The sequence below is a fragment of the Eschrichtius robustus genome, chromosome X (genome assembly GCF_028021215.1).
Source record: "Eschrichtius robustus isolate mEscRob2 chromosome X, mEscRob2.pri, whole genome shotgun sequence".
Classification (NCBI taxonomy): Eukaryota; Metazoa; Chordata; class Mammalia; order Artiodactyla; family Eschrichtiidae; genus Eschrichtius; species Eschrichtius robustus.
Window position 1 is genome coordinate 111,692,126 of NC_090845.1, and position 18,479 is coordinate 111,710,604.

Consider the following 18,479-nt stretch of genomic DNA (forward strand, 5'->3'; position numbering starts at 1 on the left):
AAGTGTATTCTGTGGTTTTTGGATGGAATATCCTATAAATATCAATTAAGTCCATCTTGTTTAATATATCATTTAAAGCTTGTGTTTCCGTATTTATTTTCATTTTGGATGGTCTGTCCATTGGTGAAAGTGGGGTGTTAAAGTCGCTTACTATGAATATGTTACTGTCGATTTCCCCTTTTATGGCTGTTAACATTTGCCTTATGTATTGAGGTGCTCGTGTGTTGGGTGAAAAAATATTTATAATTGTTGTATCTTCTTCTTGGATTGATCCCTTGATCATTATGTAGTGTCCTTCCTTGTCTCTTGTAATAGTCTTTATTTTAAAGTCTGTTTTGTCTGATATGAGAAATGCTACTCCAGCTTTCTTTTGATTTCCATTTGCATGGAATATCTTTTTCCATCCCCTCACTTTCAGTCTGTATGTCTCCCTGCATCTGAAGTGGGTCTTTTGTAGACAGCATATATATGTGTCTTGCTTTTGTATCCATTCAGCCAGTCTATGTCTTTTGGTTGGAGCATTTAATCCATTTACATTTAAGGTAATTATCAATATGTACATTCCTATTACCATTTTCTTAAATATTTTGGGGTTTTTTTTCTAGGTCTTTTTTTGTCCTGTGTTTCTTGCCTAGAGAAGTTCCTTTAGCATTTGTTGTAAAGCTGGTTTGGTGGTTCTGAATTCTCTTAGCTTTTGCTTGTCTGTAAATGTTTTAATTTCTCTGTCAAATCTGAATGAGATCCTTGCTGGGTAGAGTAATCTTGGTTGTAGGTTTTTCCCTTTCATCACTTTAAATATGTCCTGCCACTCCCTTCTGGCTTGCAGAGTTTCTGCTGAAAGATCAGCTGTTAACCTTATGGGGATTCCCTTGTATGTTATTTGTTGCTTTTCCCTTGCTGCTTTTAAGATTTTTTCTTTGTATTTAATTTTTGATAGTTTGATTAATATGTGTCTTGTCGTGTTTCTACTTGGATTCGTCCTGTATGAGACTCCCTGTGCTTCCTGGGCTTGATTGACTATTTCCTTTCCCATATTAGGGACATTTTCAACTGTAATCACTTCAAATATTTTCTCAGTCCCTTTCTTTTTCTCTTCTTCTTCTGGGACCCCTACAATTCGAATGTTGCTGCATTTAATGTTGTCCCAGAAGTCTCTGAGACTGTCCTCAATTCTCTTTGTTCTTTTTCTTTATTCTGCTCTGAGGTAGTTATTTCCACTATTTTATCTTCCAGGTCACTTATCCGGTCTTCTGCCTCAGTTATTCTTCTATTGATTCCTTCTAGAGAATTTTTAATTTCATTTATTTCATCATTGTTTGTTTGCTCTTTAATTCTCCTAGGTCCTTGCTGAACATTTCTTGTATTTTCTCCATTCTATTTCCAAGATTTTGGATCATCTTTACTATCGTTACTCTGAATTCTTTTTAAGGTAGACTGCGTATTTCCTCTTCATTTGTTTGTTCTGGTGGGTTTTTACTTTGCTCCTTCATCTGCTGTGTGTTTCTCTGTTCTCCATTTTGCTTAACTTACTGTGTTTGTGGTCTCCTTTTCACAAGCTGCAGGTTCGTAGTTCCCGTTGTCTTTCGTGTCTGCCCCCAGTGGCTAACATTGGTTCAGTGGGTTGTGTAGGCTTCCTGGTGGAGGGGACTAGTGCCTGTGTTCTGGTGGATGAGGCTGGATCTTTCTGCTGGGCAGGACTGCGTCCTGTGGTCCCCCACCCAACCTGTTTTGGGGTTTCTGTGACATTATTATGATTTTATGCAGCGTCTCTGCTAATGGGTGGGGTTGTGTTCCTGTCTTGCTAGTTGTTTGGCCTAGGGTGTCCAGCACTGTAGCTTGCTGTTCATTGAGTGTGGCTGGGTCTTAGGTTTGAGATGGAGATCTCTGGGAGAGCTTTCGCTGTTTGATATTATGTGGCGGCGCGAGGTCTCTGGTGGGCCAATGTCCTGAACTCGGCTCTCCCACCTCATAGGCTCAGGCCTGACACTGGGCCAGAGCAGCAAGACCCTGTCAGCCACACTTCTCAGAAGAAAAGGGAGAAAAAAACAAAGAAAGGAAGAAAGAAAAAAATAAAATAAAATAAATTTGTTAATATAAAAAAAATAATTATTAAAAATAAAAGAAATTCAAATGTAATTTTAAAAAAGAAAAAAAAATAGAAAAAAGAGAGCAGCCAAACCAAAAAAGAAATCCCACAATGATAACAATGGCTAAAAACTGTATTAAAAAAAAAAGAGAAACAAAAGCAAAAAAAAAAAAAAAACCAGACAGAATCCTAGGACAAATGGTAAAAGCAAAGCTATACAGACAAAATCACACAAAGAAGCATATGCATACGCACTCACAAAAAGAGAAAAAGGAAAAAAATATATATATCTTTGCTACCAAAGTCCACCACCTCAATTTTGGGATGATTTGTTGTCTATTCAGGTATTCCAGAGATGCAGGGTACATCAAGTTGATTGTGGAGATTTAATCCGCTGCTGCTGAGGCTGCTGGGAGAGATTTCCCTTTCTCTTCTTTGTTCGCACAGTTCCTGGGGTTCATCTTTGGATTTGTCCCCCCCCTCTGCGTGTAGGTCACCTGAGAGTATCTGTTCTTCACTCAGACATGATGGGGTTAAAGTAGCAGCTGATTGGGGGCTCTGGCTCACTCAGGCCGGGGGGAGGGAGGGGTATGGATGCGGGGTGAGCCTGTGGCGGCAGAGGCCGACATGACCTTGCAGCAGCCTGAGGCGCGCCGTGCGTTCTCCCGGGGAAGTTGTCCCTGGATCACGGGACCCTGGCAGTGGCGGGCTGCACAGGCTCCCGGGAGGGGGGTGTGGAGAGTGACCTGTGCTTGCACACAGGCTTCTTGGTGGCGGCAGCAGCAGCCTTAGCGTCTCATGCCCGTCTCTGGGGTCCGCGCTGATAGCCGCGGCTCGTGCCTGTCTCTGGAGCTCATTTAGGTGGTGCTCTGAATCCCCTCTCCTTCCGCACCCTGAAACAATGGTCTCTTGCCTCTTAGGCAGGTCCAGACTTTTTCCCGGACTCCCTCCCAGCTAGCTGTGGCGCACTAGCCCCTTCAGGCTGTGTTCACGCAGCCAACCCCAGTCCTCTCCCTGGGATCCGACCTCTGAAGCCCGAGCCTCAGCTCCCAGCCGCCACCCGCCCTGGCTGGTGAGCAGACAAGCCTCTTGGGCTGGTGAGTGCTGGTCGGCACTGCTCCTCTGTGCGGGAATCTCTCCGCTTTGCCCTCCGCACCCCTGTTGCTCTGCTCTCCTCCGTGGCTCCGAAGCTCCCCCCCTCTGTCACCCGCAGTCTCTGCCCACGAAGGGGCTTCCTAGTGTGTGGAAACCTTTCCTCCTTCACAGCTCCCTCCCACTGGTGCAGGCCCCGTCCCTATTCTTTTGTCTCTGTTTTTTCTTTTTTCTTTTGCCCTACCCAGGTACGTGGGGAGTTTCTTGCCTTTTGGGAGGTCTGAGGTCTTCTGCCAGCGTTCAGTAGGTGTTCTGTAGGAGTTGTTCCACATGTAGATGTATTTCTGATGTATTTGTGGGGAGAAAGGTGATCTCCACGTCTTACTCTTCTGCCATCTTGAAGGTCTCTTGAGAGCACTGATACTTTAAATGCAGTAATCAAAATAAGCCTAAATAAGGTGAATGTTAAGAAAATATTTGAAATTTGAGAGCTAGATAAGCAACTATCTAGAGGAAGAACATTACAGTCTGAGGAAACAGAAAGTTATTGGCAATGAGAGGAGATGAAATAGTATTTTAAAACCATGCAAAGTTTATGTGATGACCTAGGGATTGAGTGGAAAAAAGAGGCCGCAGGACTGAGGCTCAGGTCACACCAAATTTTAAAGTCCTAGATCAATTAGACACATTCTCTGTCTCTCTCCTTCTCTCTGAGTACTCTCATACACATTCAAGAATGAGGGCTAGTGTACCCAACTATATTGCCTCCATTCTCCTGGTCTTTAAGTGTTAAACACAGTATATTGTAAGTACAGCTCTATCTCACTAACCTAAGTTGTGTGCTATGCTGTGTGCATTGTTTACTGCAGCCTTTGTCCCCTTTGTTTGAGCTTCTTGACAAGAGTTCTGATAAAAAAGGTTTAAAGTAATAGTATCAGGAATGGCCCAAGGGAGAAATTACTAAGCTGGTTGTTAACATCCAATTTTTATGGTGGCTAAAAATACCTTCAAACAAATGGCAGAGAAAAATGGGTAAAAATAAGAAAGAACACAAAGATTTGGGAAGCCCTTTGACATTACAAAATGCATCACAAGCTACTGAAACTTAGGAAGACTGACTAAAATGATCTGCAGTGTAGCAACCATGAAGCAACTATGACCAGACACATTTCATGACCTCAGGAGATATGAAGAGAATAAAAGAGTGGTCGTTAATATAATATTCTTGGGCATTTCTCCATAGGGACTGTGCTGAAAAGGCTTTGGCTAATTGAGTTAGTGCTTCCATTTCCAGCAATGCAGAATGCAGTGCATGTGCACATGTGAACATGTACATACACACACACACATGTATGTGTTCTTCTTTCTATTGGTTGGCTATAAGTCAATGCTTTCAACAGAAACGTTTCTTGTCTTTGAAGGACATCTTGTTTTACGGCCCAAGACCATTATGTCTTTTGGGGTGGAATTTGCTTGAAATTCTTCTTGAAGAGAGAGTCTTAAAGTCTATCTGTTCCAAAACCACTGTTTTACAGATGAGGAAACTGAGGTCTAAAGAGGAGCAATAACTTGTATAAGGTCACTACATCAAATGAGTGACAGATGTGGCAATTTAACTTGGGTATCCAGACTTCTGTATGTGGAAAATTAGATATAAGCAAATACACATCAAATAAGCCTATAAGACATTTTCTCCTTCACCCTTAAACTCATAACATGCTTTTATGTTGTAGAATATTCAAGTGTATATTTTAGACAAAGAATCATGCAACATGCCTAGAATTTTTATTTAACTTCACCAGAGTAAACATTAGTATACACTTGGAGGAAAGAAACCATGTCTTACTCATCTTTCTATACTTCTGTGACACTTAAAATTTTTCGTATATTGTGAGTAACCACTGAAAGTTGACTGAAAGGAATCACTTCTTGAAACATTATACAAAAGTGAATCATAACATATGAATCTTATGGTTTGCTTCCATTAAGTAAAAACTGCTACCATTTATCCAGTGCCAGGTTCTGTGCTAAAAGATTCACATGCGTATTTCAATTTATCATTACAACAACCCATGAGATAGGTATTATTATTCTCCCCATTTTATATATAAGGAAACTGAGGTCCAAGTAGGATTATGCAATTTGCCAAGGTCATATAGCTAGCAAGGTTCAAGGAGCAGGGACTGGAACCTGGACTTGACTGATTCTACACTGTACTGCCTCATAATCAAAAACAGAAAAGTAAAAATAAAAATAACAATGAGAGTCACACTGAACAGAAAACACAAGACTGAAAAGTATTTTGTCTTGTACCAAATCTACATGGGACACAAGGAGAATGGGATTTTCTATAGTTTACTGGGACTTGTTTTCCAACATTTTTCGATGCTTCTGGATTTTAGAAATGAGCACAATTATTTGGGCTGAAGATAAAAGGAAGCATAGAAGTCTAACACAAACAATGATTCCACCAGCAATTATAAAAATGAACAGAATAAATCTATTGGCACACTAATGGCAGTAAATGAAATCCTGGGGAATGATTTCAATGAAACATATGACAGAAAGTATCTGAACAAAGCAAAGCATGCCTCCAAAAACTGTACTAAGTCAGTGTCCTGGTTTATATGCTGTGCTATATAGCAGTATATTTTTACTACTGAATTTCTCTTCATGAGATGTACTTCCGTAGAGCTACTCTTATTAATGACCACTATAAGAACCTGCAATGTGTTTAGCATTTAGTCCTCATAGAAAGCATGCAAGAATGTATTAGAACCTCCATTTTACAGAACGATAAGAGTCATAAAACTCTTTATCAGTCCAAAAAGACATTGAACATGCAGACTGTACATTTGTGGCAGTTTCCAAGAATTTCAGAGAAAAGTGGGGAAAGAATGGTTGTAAAATTAACGCCAGTGACTTAGGCTAGGTTTATTTTTTGCACCTTGTTTGTAATCATGTCTTATCTGATCGTTTTAGCAAATATTTCTATAATCAGTGTAATTCTAAAAATGGAGTTTGGGGTTCTAATCAATTAAACTACTTTGGAAATTTCATCTCCACAGTTTAGTAGAAATTTAGCCACTCATCTTTCCAGAACTTTCTATCAGTAATTGTAGAAAACTGTACTTTTCTAAAATGTCCATTACTTTCATATGCTATTCCTGTATTAAAAGTGAGGGATTAACATGACCTTAAAGAGTCTTCTAGGAGCAGAAGGTGGGTACAAAGACACATGTGTCTCTTTGGTCTATCAAGGGAGGCCGTGGCACCACATCCTGGGGAAGCGGCTTCCTTGGGGAACACTCCACAGGTGAATAATAATGCAGAGCTTTGTAACTGTCAGTGAAAGTAGCATTTGTATGAATAAAAGAAAATTTGATTTCTGTAGTGTGTCACCCACATGGAATTCAAAATGATCAAACACATACTTCTCACCCACTCAATACTGTATTACTTTCCTACCCTCCACACCCCCCAAGAAAACGAACACAGCAGGCAACACTACCTGGTATTAAACCCTGTCTAAAAGCTTGTAAAATCTCAACTGCAAAATATAAGTACTTCCTGTAGTATTCTTACTGCCAATCTGAAAAAAATACTTGAAAAATACAGTATCACCTAAATCAAATAACACAGAGATGTTAGTGTACTGTAGTGCTCTGTCTAAACAATCTCATTCATAACTCAAGAAAAAAAATCTGCTAGAATGGTTTAAACTCTCTCTCTCCCTCTTGCTCCCATTCTCTTTCCTGTTTTTGAGGAGCTCAATTTTGTAATTATTGATTAGTGTGGCAAGTCAATTATCTTTGTTGGGAATTAGTGACAAAAAAGTCCTCATGAATTTTAAGTGGAGTTGTACCAACACTCTCACTATTTTACACTCAGATTGTAACAGAAAAAAATCTATGTTTTAGAAATATGAGGCCCTAGATTGTGATTCTGGCTCTGCAGATTGAAGTCCTATTGTCCTTTACCGCTCTTCCTGATTCTCAATTTCCTCATCTGTAGAATCAAGAAAATGTTTTACTTGCCTATATTCCTAGAGTTTTGTGAATATCATATGAAATTCAGGATGTAATAATGTATTTAAAACTGTCAAGTAAAATACCAGGGTAAGGAATTATCGTTTCGTTGAAATAGAGGAAAACAATTATTAAATAGTGAAAGTTGTACATTCTAAATAATTTTAAAGTAATGCAATTTGATTACTTTCAAGTGTAGGAAGTAATTCATACATGGTTTGCACCTTACTGACTGATGTGATGAATAGTTAAGAATGATTTATAATTAACATTTCCTTTTAAAGGGAAATATTTAAAATCACTGAAACATTTCTTCTTTTGAATAGTCTAAAACTGAGCTATCCAGTGTTTGCTACATGTGGTTGTTTATATGAAAATTAATAAAACTTAAAATTCAGTTCCTCATTTGCACTAAATGCCTCTCTAGTGCTCAATAGCCACATGTTGCTAGTGTCTACTATATTTTACAGTACAAACATAGAACATTTCCTTTGTCACAGAAAATTCTACTGGACAGGGCTACCATACACAGAGAAGGTTAACATTTGGGTTAGAACTTGAAAAATGGATAAGAGTTTACCGGTCAAAGAAACACATATACGTGTGTGTGTGTGTGTGTGTGTGTGTGTGTGTGTGTGTATGTGTGTATGTATTTAGAGAAGGGGATTCTACTGGATAGTGCTAGTCTAAATAGTCTTAGTACCCCCAAAACCTTGTTTATACTTTTATTTAGCAAAACCTTTATTTATAGATACGACAATGTTCAAATCTAACCCAGCTCTAGTCCAGTTATCATGCTTTAAAGAGAATGGTGTACTAAATATCAACACTAAGCTTTAATGATGACACAGATGGTAAATTTTACATTTTTTACTCCTGCAAAATTTGTAAGTTTAAACTGAAAATAAATCACAGCTCGTCAGAGTTGTATAGAACATTAGCGACCACTAGTTCAAAACCCCCATTTTGCATAAGAGGAAACTAAGACTCAAAAAAGAAAAAGGTTTTGCCAACAAATTTTGGATTTTAAATGACAAGCATTGTCTGATATTATTAATAAGAGTGGAAATGGAAATACTTGAGTTTCATTCCTGATTTTGACATTAATTAGTAAAATCCTCTCTATTCTTATGATTCTCCCCATAGAAATCAAACATGTTATTATTAGCTACACAATAAGTATATTGTATATAGTTTGTGGATGATACAACCTCTAGACTTTTTATTAAAGGGATAATTTTTACTACTCTCTGGATATCCAAATAGGCTGAAAATTTTGACAGGAGGTAGTGAAATTGAATAGCAATTTACAAATTTACCCATTTCATCTTTATTGGAAAATTCAGTGATTGATATAGAAAAACTTGAGAAATCTATCTATATCCTACTTATACAAGTAGATAAGTATTGATTCTTCAAGATTAAGATAAAAATCCAATCTTCAAAATTATTACACCTTTATTTGTTATTGGACGTCTATGATGTATTAGGCACAATGCTAGGCTCTAGCTACCCTTACCTAGAGTATAATTTGATTATAGTCTAATGGGCAAACAGATATATAGAAAGATCAGTGAAATGGTTAGCAAGCAACGTATATTTGTTAGCCAAACACTATGTGTAAGGCACTGTAATATAATGTGATAACTGTGCTACTGGAGGAACTGACAAGTTTCAGTGGAAATGTAGAGAAAAGATCACCTAAATAAGTACTTTTCTGTGCTCCTGTAATGCTATTTATGACTTTATTATGTCAATTATATTTTTATATTCTTCAATTTCCAGTGGTTATTTGTTTATGTAGTTATCTCCTCTAATAACTCATAAGCAATTGAATAACAAGGACATTGTTTTGGACTAACAAACCTAGTATCTTATAATGCACATAGCAGGTACTTCATAAAAATATTACCTGAATACTTTTAAATATAGAGTAATAATAAATAATAAAGTTCAATGCACCTTTGATGGTAAATGGACTTTTCCTTGGTTTATGTTGATTTCTGAAACTAAAACATCCTGAAAATTTTAGAGTTCAACATTTTTGTTGCTATTATTTTTTCATATATGCAAAAAGTAACATTTTCAACAGTCCATTGGAATATTTGATTAAAGCTACCTTCGGTTTTAAGTACATTACTTCTCTCAGAAAGAATGATGACCCTGTAAATAGGTTTTAGGCTTCTTGAAGTAAGACTGTTACCCAACCATATGTTTCTCTTTCTTTCTTGTCAATAGGGATCTGGTTGCCATGGCAACTGAGTTATGTAGAATGTTACAGAGCAACATTTGTTGACAGTTTCCAGTCAGATTACTGCCCAGCCAGGCTCTTAGGAGAAAAGAGTGCATATTCTATTTTGATAGTTAAAAAAATGCACTCCTTGATCTAAGTTAAACACATCCCTACCCAAGATGTCCTTGACATAGCAATCTATTTATATTGTGTGTGTGTGGGGGGGCATTTAAAAAATAAATTTGCTTATCTCTGAAAAAGGTGATTTGTCTGCCTAACTGATACAGTATAACATGCAAAGCATTATTTATGGTGAAGAACCTCAAGAGAGTGTCTTTTGAACATTTTTCTCATTCAAACAAGTACCTTGTGTAGGAGTAGTGTTATGAATAAGAAGGAGAGCAGCAGGGGCAGTTGCTCATAATCATGATTCTCTCCTTACTTTTTTTTAATTATTATTTATTTATTTATTTATTTATTTTTAGCTGTGTTGGGTCTTCGTCTCTGTGCGAGGGCTTTCTCTAGTTGCGGCGAGCGGGGGCCACTCTTCATCGCGGTGCGCGGGCCTCTCACTATTGCGGCCTCTCTTGTTGCGGAGTACAGGCTCCAGTCGCGCAGGCTCAGTAGTTGTGGCTCACGGGCCTAGTTGCTCCGCGGCATGTGGGATCTTCCCAGACCAGGACTCGAACCCGTGTCCCCTGCGTTGGCAGGCAGATTCTCAACCACTGCGCCACCAGGGAAGCCCTCTCCTTACTTTTATACATGCAGTAGGCCCTCCATATTTGTGGATGTGGAAACTGTGGATATGGAGGGTCAACTGTGAAACCTGAGTGTCCATGGATTTTATCTGCAGTGGGTCCTGGAACCAATCCCCCATGGATACCCAAGGATCAGTGTACTTTAAAAAATGATTAAAATGTAGGAAACGTCAGGTTATTTCCTTCATTTGATGTTTCCTATATTTTATTTCTGACTAAAATTAAATGTATTGCTCCATGGATGAAGAGAGAGAAAGAGAGAAAATTATAGGTTCATCTCAACTACCCTCTAAATTTTCTTTCTGCAGACTAGGAATGGGCCAGAAGATCATCTGAATTGTGTTTAGTGATACCTGCCTGTGTATTTCAAAAACTAACAATCCTGGGGGCTTCCCTGGTGGCGCAGTGGTTGAGAATCTGCCTGCCAATGCAGGGCACATGGGTTCGAGCCCTGGGCTGGGAAGATCCCACGTGCTGCGGGGCAAATGGGCCCGTGAGCCACAATTACTGAGCCTGCGCGTCTGGAGCCTGTGCCCCGCAACCAGAGAGACTGCGATAGTGAGAGGCCCGCGCACCGCGATGAGGAGTTGCCCCCGCTTGCCGCAACTAGAGAAAGCCCTCGCACAGAAACGAAGACCCAACACAGCCATAAATAAATAAAAAAAAAAAACAAAACAAAAACTAACAATCCAGCTAGGACTTATTTGCCCTCAAATGCATAGAAGAATATAAGCTGAGAGGACAGCCCCCAATCTAAGCTACTTTATCACATAAAGAACTTTGCAGTTCAGGTTATTAAACAGATAGGCCCAGATAAAGAAGATGAAATGCAGGGATAAGTCTGCAAAAGCTCTAAACAGAAATTCAGACAGAGCCAACTGATAAAAGAAAACAGTGGCACTAGTAGTTCCTGATACCAATTAAGACTCTTCCTTCACTAGCTGGCTGGGCCCCAGAAACACCCAGTGAGAACACCACAAACAGGAAAATTATCAGTCATTTGAAACAATGTTGGATGCAGTCCCACACAACCCTCTCTAAATGAATATGTATTAACCTACCCAACCTCTCCACTAAATCCCATCAACTTCATCTAGCCCTACCTCTCTGTGATGACATATTTGAAAGATTTCAGGAAGAAACTCTTCAGCAAAATTTCTTAAAGTTGGGGTCAAGGAGTCCTTGAACTTGGATTAGAAAAATTACGTTTTATTTTCACAAACCTCTCATTGAAATTTATTGATAGTATTTCCTCAAGTTATGAATGTTGGCAACAATCCAAAGTGGTATTACCAGAACCTCAACTTTGTCACCAATATAAATCAAAAATATTATATAACATTGCAGTATTTGTCTGTATCAGTAAAATCATTATGTTCATCATTACTTTGAAGTTGTGGTAGTTATTGGACTCACTAGTAGGTATTTTATTTAATGCATTAATAATGAAGTGAACATATTGTCATAAAACATGTTTGTTTTTAAATATTTTCATAACTACATTTTAATATAGTTGGTTTTCTTTGTATTTTATTTTATTCATTTTAAAATATTATTCTGTGACGGGATCTATTGGCTTCACCAAGCTGCCAAAGAGATGAATGGCATGACAAGAGGTTAAGGATCCCTCCTATAGAGGAAGAGGAAGAAACCATAAAACTGTTTTCATCACAGGTTAAATATTCATCGCTAAAAATAGGGGAATTACTTTACTCTTAAAATAAGCTAAAATTTCCTTAGTGTTTTTAAAACTTGTCTGAGGAAAAGAAGCACTTAAAGCCCTTCTTAAAAATACGAATTCCTGGGCCCTTCACTAGATTTACTGAATCAGAGGGAGGGACTTGGTAATTTGTACTGTAACAAGCACAAATCTGTGCTTTTACTTAGGAAGAATTGGGGAAAGATTAAATTAGAGGAATCATTAATGACTGAATGTGAGAATTCAGTGAGAGGTTAACAACTAGTAACGTGGATTTGAAACCAGAATAACAAACATGGCTCTGCTAAGCAAGGAATTTCTGACAGACTTAGAGAAGTGGATCTCAAAGTGTGGTTTCCAGACCAGCAGCAGTAGCATCACCTGGAAATTTGTTAGACATAAACATTATTGAGACCCACCTCAGGCTCCCTCTCTCACTACAGGATCACAGGAGATGAATAACCAAGACCCACCTAAGTGACATCTTCTGGTGGTAGGGCCTAGCAACTTGTGTTTTAAAAATCCCACCAGGTCACCCCGACTCAAGCTCATATTTGAGAACCAGTGTATCAGTGATGACTTTGTGCCATATTAAAGGGTTTGAACTTTCTGGGGAGAAGGACACCAGCAAATAGCAAAATAGGTGATTCCCAACTTTACTCTTCCTCACAGAAATAGTAACTAGCAACTATTCATAGACAGAACATCTTTTTGAAGATCCCAGAATATAGGAGTGAGGCTGAAGCACCACCCTGGACCACAAACACTGAGAAAAACCACATTAGAAGCATAAGAGGAATGGTTTCACTTTGACCATATCATCTCTCCCCCAGACCAAGTGCAGTGCTGAACTGAGGGGTTCGCATTGGGCCTATAGTTTCTCCAGTGGGAAAAGGAGAGTCTAAGGTGGACATCCAGCTTCCTCAAAGTTCTGGAATGCTTCTGGAGATACCCACTTAGGTATTGCCTCACAAAGATCACTGGGGGAACCACCTAGAGATGGAGAAGGGCAGTGGGACTCACAGTGATGAGAAAGGATTATGGCAGAGAGAGTTCCTGCTGGTGGCAGCACCCACGTGGAGATCTCAACTAGCAGTTCTGCTCATCTACAGAACTGGGCTGATGGTCCCATCTAGCTAGGGATCTCATTCAGCAGTTCTGCCCAGTTTGGGTCCCTAGCTGAGGAACCATCTCAGCCTTGTAGCCCATTCTAAAACTCTGCCTGGACAGGGAAGCAAGTCACTGGCCCCAGCCAACTACTGAGCATAGACTTCACCACCACCAAGCCATGAAGCCCAGAGGTGTGGTGCAGCTGCAAAGCGCATCATATGGCCCACCTGGGTAGGGAAGCAAGTCATCTGGTGACCCATTTGAGAAAGCCTGGATTTGGAGACTGATTCTTCAGAGTTTCAGATACCAATGCAAGTATACAGGTCACATGAAGAATCAGGTAAACATGATACCACCAAAGGAAACAGTAAAGCTTGAATGATGGACCCTAAAGAAATGGAGATTTATGAATTGACAAAGAATTCAGAATAATCCTCTTAAAGAAATTCAGTGACCTACAAGAAATTACAGATAGACAACTAGATAAAATTAGGAAAACAATGCATGAACAAAATGAGAAATTCAACAAAGATATAGAAACCATTAAAAAGGCAAACCAATTCTAGAGCTTAAGAATACCTTGACTGCACTGAAGAATTCAGTAGAGTGCTTCAACAACAATTGTGACCAAGCAGAAGAAAGAGTAAGTGAAATCAAAGACAGGTCATTTGAAATTACCCAGTTAGAGGGGCAAGAATGAAAAAGAGTGAAGACAGCCTACATGAATTATTGGGATATCATTAAAAAAACAATTTACACATTGGAGTCTCAGAAGGAAAAGAGAGGAAGAAAGAGCCAGAATGCTTACTTAAAGAAATAATAGCTGAGAACTTCCCAAATCTGGGGAGATATTTGGACATCCAAGTTCATGAAGTTCATAGGTCCACAAAAAGTTTCAACTCAAGAAGTTCTTCTCCAAGTCACATTATAATAAAACTGTCTAAAATCAATGAGAGAATGAGACTTTTAAAAGCATCAAGAGAAAAAAATCCTCACATACAAGGGAATACCCCAAAAGACTATCAGTGGATTTCTCAGCAGAAATTTTGTAGGCCAGAAGAGAGTAGGATGATATATTCAAAGTACTGAAAGAAAAAAAAAGCTACCAACCAAAAATATTTTATATGGCAAAAATTTTCCTTTGTAAATAAAGGAGAAATATAGACTTTCACAGGCAAATAAAAGATGAGGGAGTTCATCACCACTAGACCCACCTTACAAAAAATACTGAAAGATGTTCTTGAAGCTAAAATGAAAGGACACTCTTTGGTAACATGGAAACATATGAAAATATAAGACATGCTGGTAAAGGTAAGTATAGAGTCAAATTCAGAATACACCATTATTGTAATATGGTGGTGTGATAATCACTTACCTGGGGTATAAAGGCTAAAGGACAAAAGTGTTAAAATAGTATAACTAAATTAATTTGTTAATGGGTACACTATATAAAAAGTATGAATTAGGATATCAAAATCAAAATGTGGAGGGAGAAGTAAAAGTGTAGAATATTTGTATGCAATTGAAGTTAAGCTGTTATCAGCTTAAAGTAGACTGTTATAACTATAAGATATATTATGTAGGCATCATGGTAATCACAAAGCAAAAACCTACAGTAGATACACAAAAGATAAAGAGAAGGAAATCAAAGCATACCACTATGGAAATCATTAGTTCACCAAAGAAGACAGCAAGGCAGCAAGGAAGAAACAAAAGACCTACAAAACAGCCTGAAAACAATAAGATGGCGTCAGTAAGTCCTTACCTATCAATAATTACTTAAACTGTAAATGGTTTAACTATCTAATCAAAAGACATAGAGTTGCTGAATGGATAAAAAAAATAAGACCCAACTATATGCTATTTACAAGAGACTCACTTTAGCTTTAAGAACACTCATAAGGTCAAAGTGAAGGGATGGAAGGAAATATTCCACACAAATGGAAACAAAAGAGAGCAAGGATTGCTATACTTATATTTGGCAAAATAGACTTTTAGTCAAAAGCTGTAACAAGAGGAAAGAAAGGTCATAGTATATTGACAAACGGGTCAATTTATCAAAAGAATACAATTGTAAATATATACGCACCCAATGTCAGAGTACCAAAATATATTACACAGATACTTACAGACCTGAAGTGAGAAATAGACAACAATACAATAATAGTAGTGCACTTCAATACCCAACTTTGAACGATGGATTGATCATGCAGACAGAAAACCAATAAAGAAACAGCAGACTTGAACTATATTTTAGACCAACTGGACATTATCAGAACATTCTATCCAACAGCAGCAGAATATACATTTTCAAGGGCACACAGAACACTCTTCAGTATAGAACGTATGTTAGGCCACAAAACAGCTCATAGCAAATTTAAGAAGATTTAAATAATACAGAGTATCTTTTCTGACCACAATGGTGTGAAACTAGATATCAATAACAGGAGCAAAACAAGACAATTCATACATATGTGGAAATTAAATAACACACTACTGAGCAACCAATGGGTCAAAGGAGAAATCAAAGGGGAATTTTTTAAAATCTTAAAACAAATGAAAACAGAAACACAACATATCAAAATGCATGCGATGTAACAAAAGCTGTTCTGAGAGGGAAGATTATAGTGATAAATTCCTACATAAAATTTAAAAAAAGATTTCAAATAAAATATAATTTTATACCTCAAAGCACTAGACAAAGAAGAACACACAAAGCCCAAGTTACCAGAAGGAAGGAAATAACAAAGATCAGAGCAGTAATAAATGAAATAGAGACCAGAAAAATAATAAAACACATCAATGAAACCGAGTTTTTTTGAAAAAAAAATAAACGAAATTGAGAAGCAGTTAATAGACACAAAAAAGAGGACTCAAACTAATAAAAATATAAATTAAATTGGAGACATTATTAACTGATACCTCAGAAATACAGAGGCTCATAAGAGACTACTAAGATCAATTATATGCTAACAAATTGGAAACCTAGAAGAAATGGACAAATTCCTAGAATCCTCTAAGCTACCAAGATTTAATCATAAAGAAATAGAAAATCTGAACAGACCAATAACGAGTTAGGGGATTGAATCAATAATCAAAAACTTACCAACAGAGAAAACCACAGGACCAAATGGCTTCACAGGTGAATTCCACCCAAGATTTAAATAAGAATTAACATCAATCCTTCTCAAACTTTTCTTTAAAAAGTTGAAGAGAAGGGAACACTCCCAAACTCATTTTATGAGGCCAGTATTACCCTGATAGCAAAGCCAGATAAAGACACTATAAAACAAAACAAAACAAAAAAACAACTACAAGCCAATATCTCTGATGAATATGGATTCAAAAATTTTTAACAAAACACTAGCACACCAAATTCAATAGCACATTAAAAGGATCATACAGCATGATGAATTTGGATTTATCCCTGAAATGCAAGGATGGTTAAACACACTAATCAATAAATGTGATACATTAGGAAAATGAAGGCTACCAATCTTATGATCATCACAATAGATGCAGGCAAAGCATTTGACAAAATAAAGTATCCTTTCTGGATAAAATATGCTCAACAAATTGGGTATAGAAGGAACACAGCTCAACACAATAGGCCATGTATGACACGTCCAAAGCTAACATCATACTCAATAATGAAAGATTGAAAGGTTTTCCTTTAAGATTGGAACAAGGGTAGGGTGCCCTCTCTCACTATTCCTATTCAACATAGTACTGGAGGTCCTAACCAGAGCAATTAGGTAAGAAAAAGAAATAAAGGCATCTACATAGGAAAGTAAGAAGTAAAACTGTCTTTGTTTGCAGATGACATGATCTTATATATAGAAAATCCTAAAGACTCTGCCAAAAAGCTGTCAGAACTAATAAGTGAATTCTGTAAAGTTGCAAGATACAAAATCAACATACAAATCAGTTGCATTTCTACACATTAACATTGAACTATCTGAAAACTAAAGAACACAATCCCACTTAGCATCAAGATCAGTAGAAATCTTAGAAACAAATTTAACCAAGGAGTTGAAAGATCCATACACTGAGAACTATGAGACATTGATTAAATAAAATGAAGAAGACACAAATAAATTGAAAGACCTCATGTTCATGGTTGGGAAGAATTAATATTTTTTAAATGTTAATACTACCCAAAGCCACCTATAGATTCAATGCAATCCCTATCATTGATTCCAATGTCATTTTCCACAGAAATGGGAAAATAATCCTAAAATCCATGTGTAATCACAAAAGATCATGAATGGCCAAAGCACTTCTGAGAAAGAAGAACAAAGGTGGAAGCATCACACGCTCTGATTTCAAACTACATTACAAAGCTATTATAATAAAAACAATATGGCACTGGCATAAAAACAAACACATAGAGCAGTGGAACAGAATCAAGAGTGCAGAAATAAGCAGGCATATACTGTCAACTAATTGACAAGTGAGCCAAGAATACTCACGGGAGAAAGGATTATCTTTAATAAATTATATTGTGAAAACTTGATAGCCACATGCAAATGAATAAAATTAGATCCCTGTCTTACACCACTCACAAAAATTAAACTGAAATGGATTAAAGACCTATTAGACCTGATCCTGTAAAACTCCTATAAGAAAACATAGGGGAAAAGCCTACATCAAACTAAAAAGTTTCTATACAGTAAAAGAAACAATCCTACAAAAATGCAACCTAAAGAATGGAAGAAAATATTTGCATACTATATATCTGATAAAGGGCTAATATCCAAAATATGTAAGGAACTCAGACAACTCAATAGCAAAAAAGCATTCATTAAAAAGTAGACATTGTATATATGTACCACATCTTCTGTATCCATATATACAATGGAATATTACTCAGCCATAAAAAGGAACGAAATTGAGTCATTTGTTGAGACGTGGATGGATCTAGAGACTGTCATACAGAGTGAAGTAAGTCAGAAAGAGAAAAACAAATATCGTATATTAACACATGTATGTGGAACCTAGAAAAATGGTACAGATGAGCCAGTTTGCAGGACAGAGGTTGAGACACAGATGTAGAGAACAGACATATGGACACCAAGGGGGGAAAACTGCGATGGGGTGGGTATGGTGTTGTGCTGAATTGGGCGATTGGGATTGACATGTATACACTGATGTGTATAAAATTGATGCCTAATAAGAACCTGCAGTATAAACAAGCAAACAAACAAAACAACTAATACTAAACTTTCATTGGGTTATTTGTATGGAAATATGTTAATATAAATGTTTCAGACATTACATGAAATTTCTAAAAATCTTATATGTTTTGGTATAATGTTATAAGTCATAATCCTAGTTATTACCTTAAAATGTATATCTCAGAAATAACTAATTTTCTTGTCAACTGCATTATTATGAACTTTCATCAAATTTTTAACTGTGGTCATTTTTAAGTCTTTTGTCATTTACAGACAGTTCTGTGTGTACTCTGATG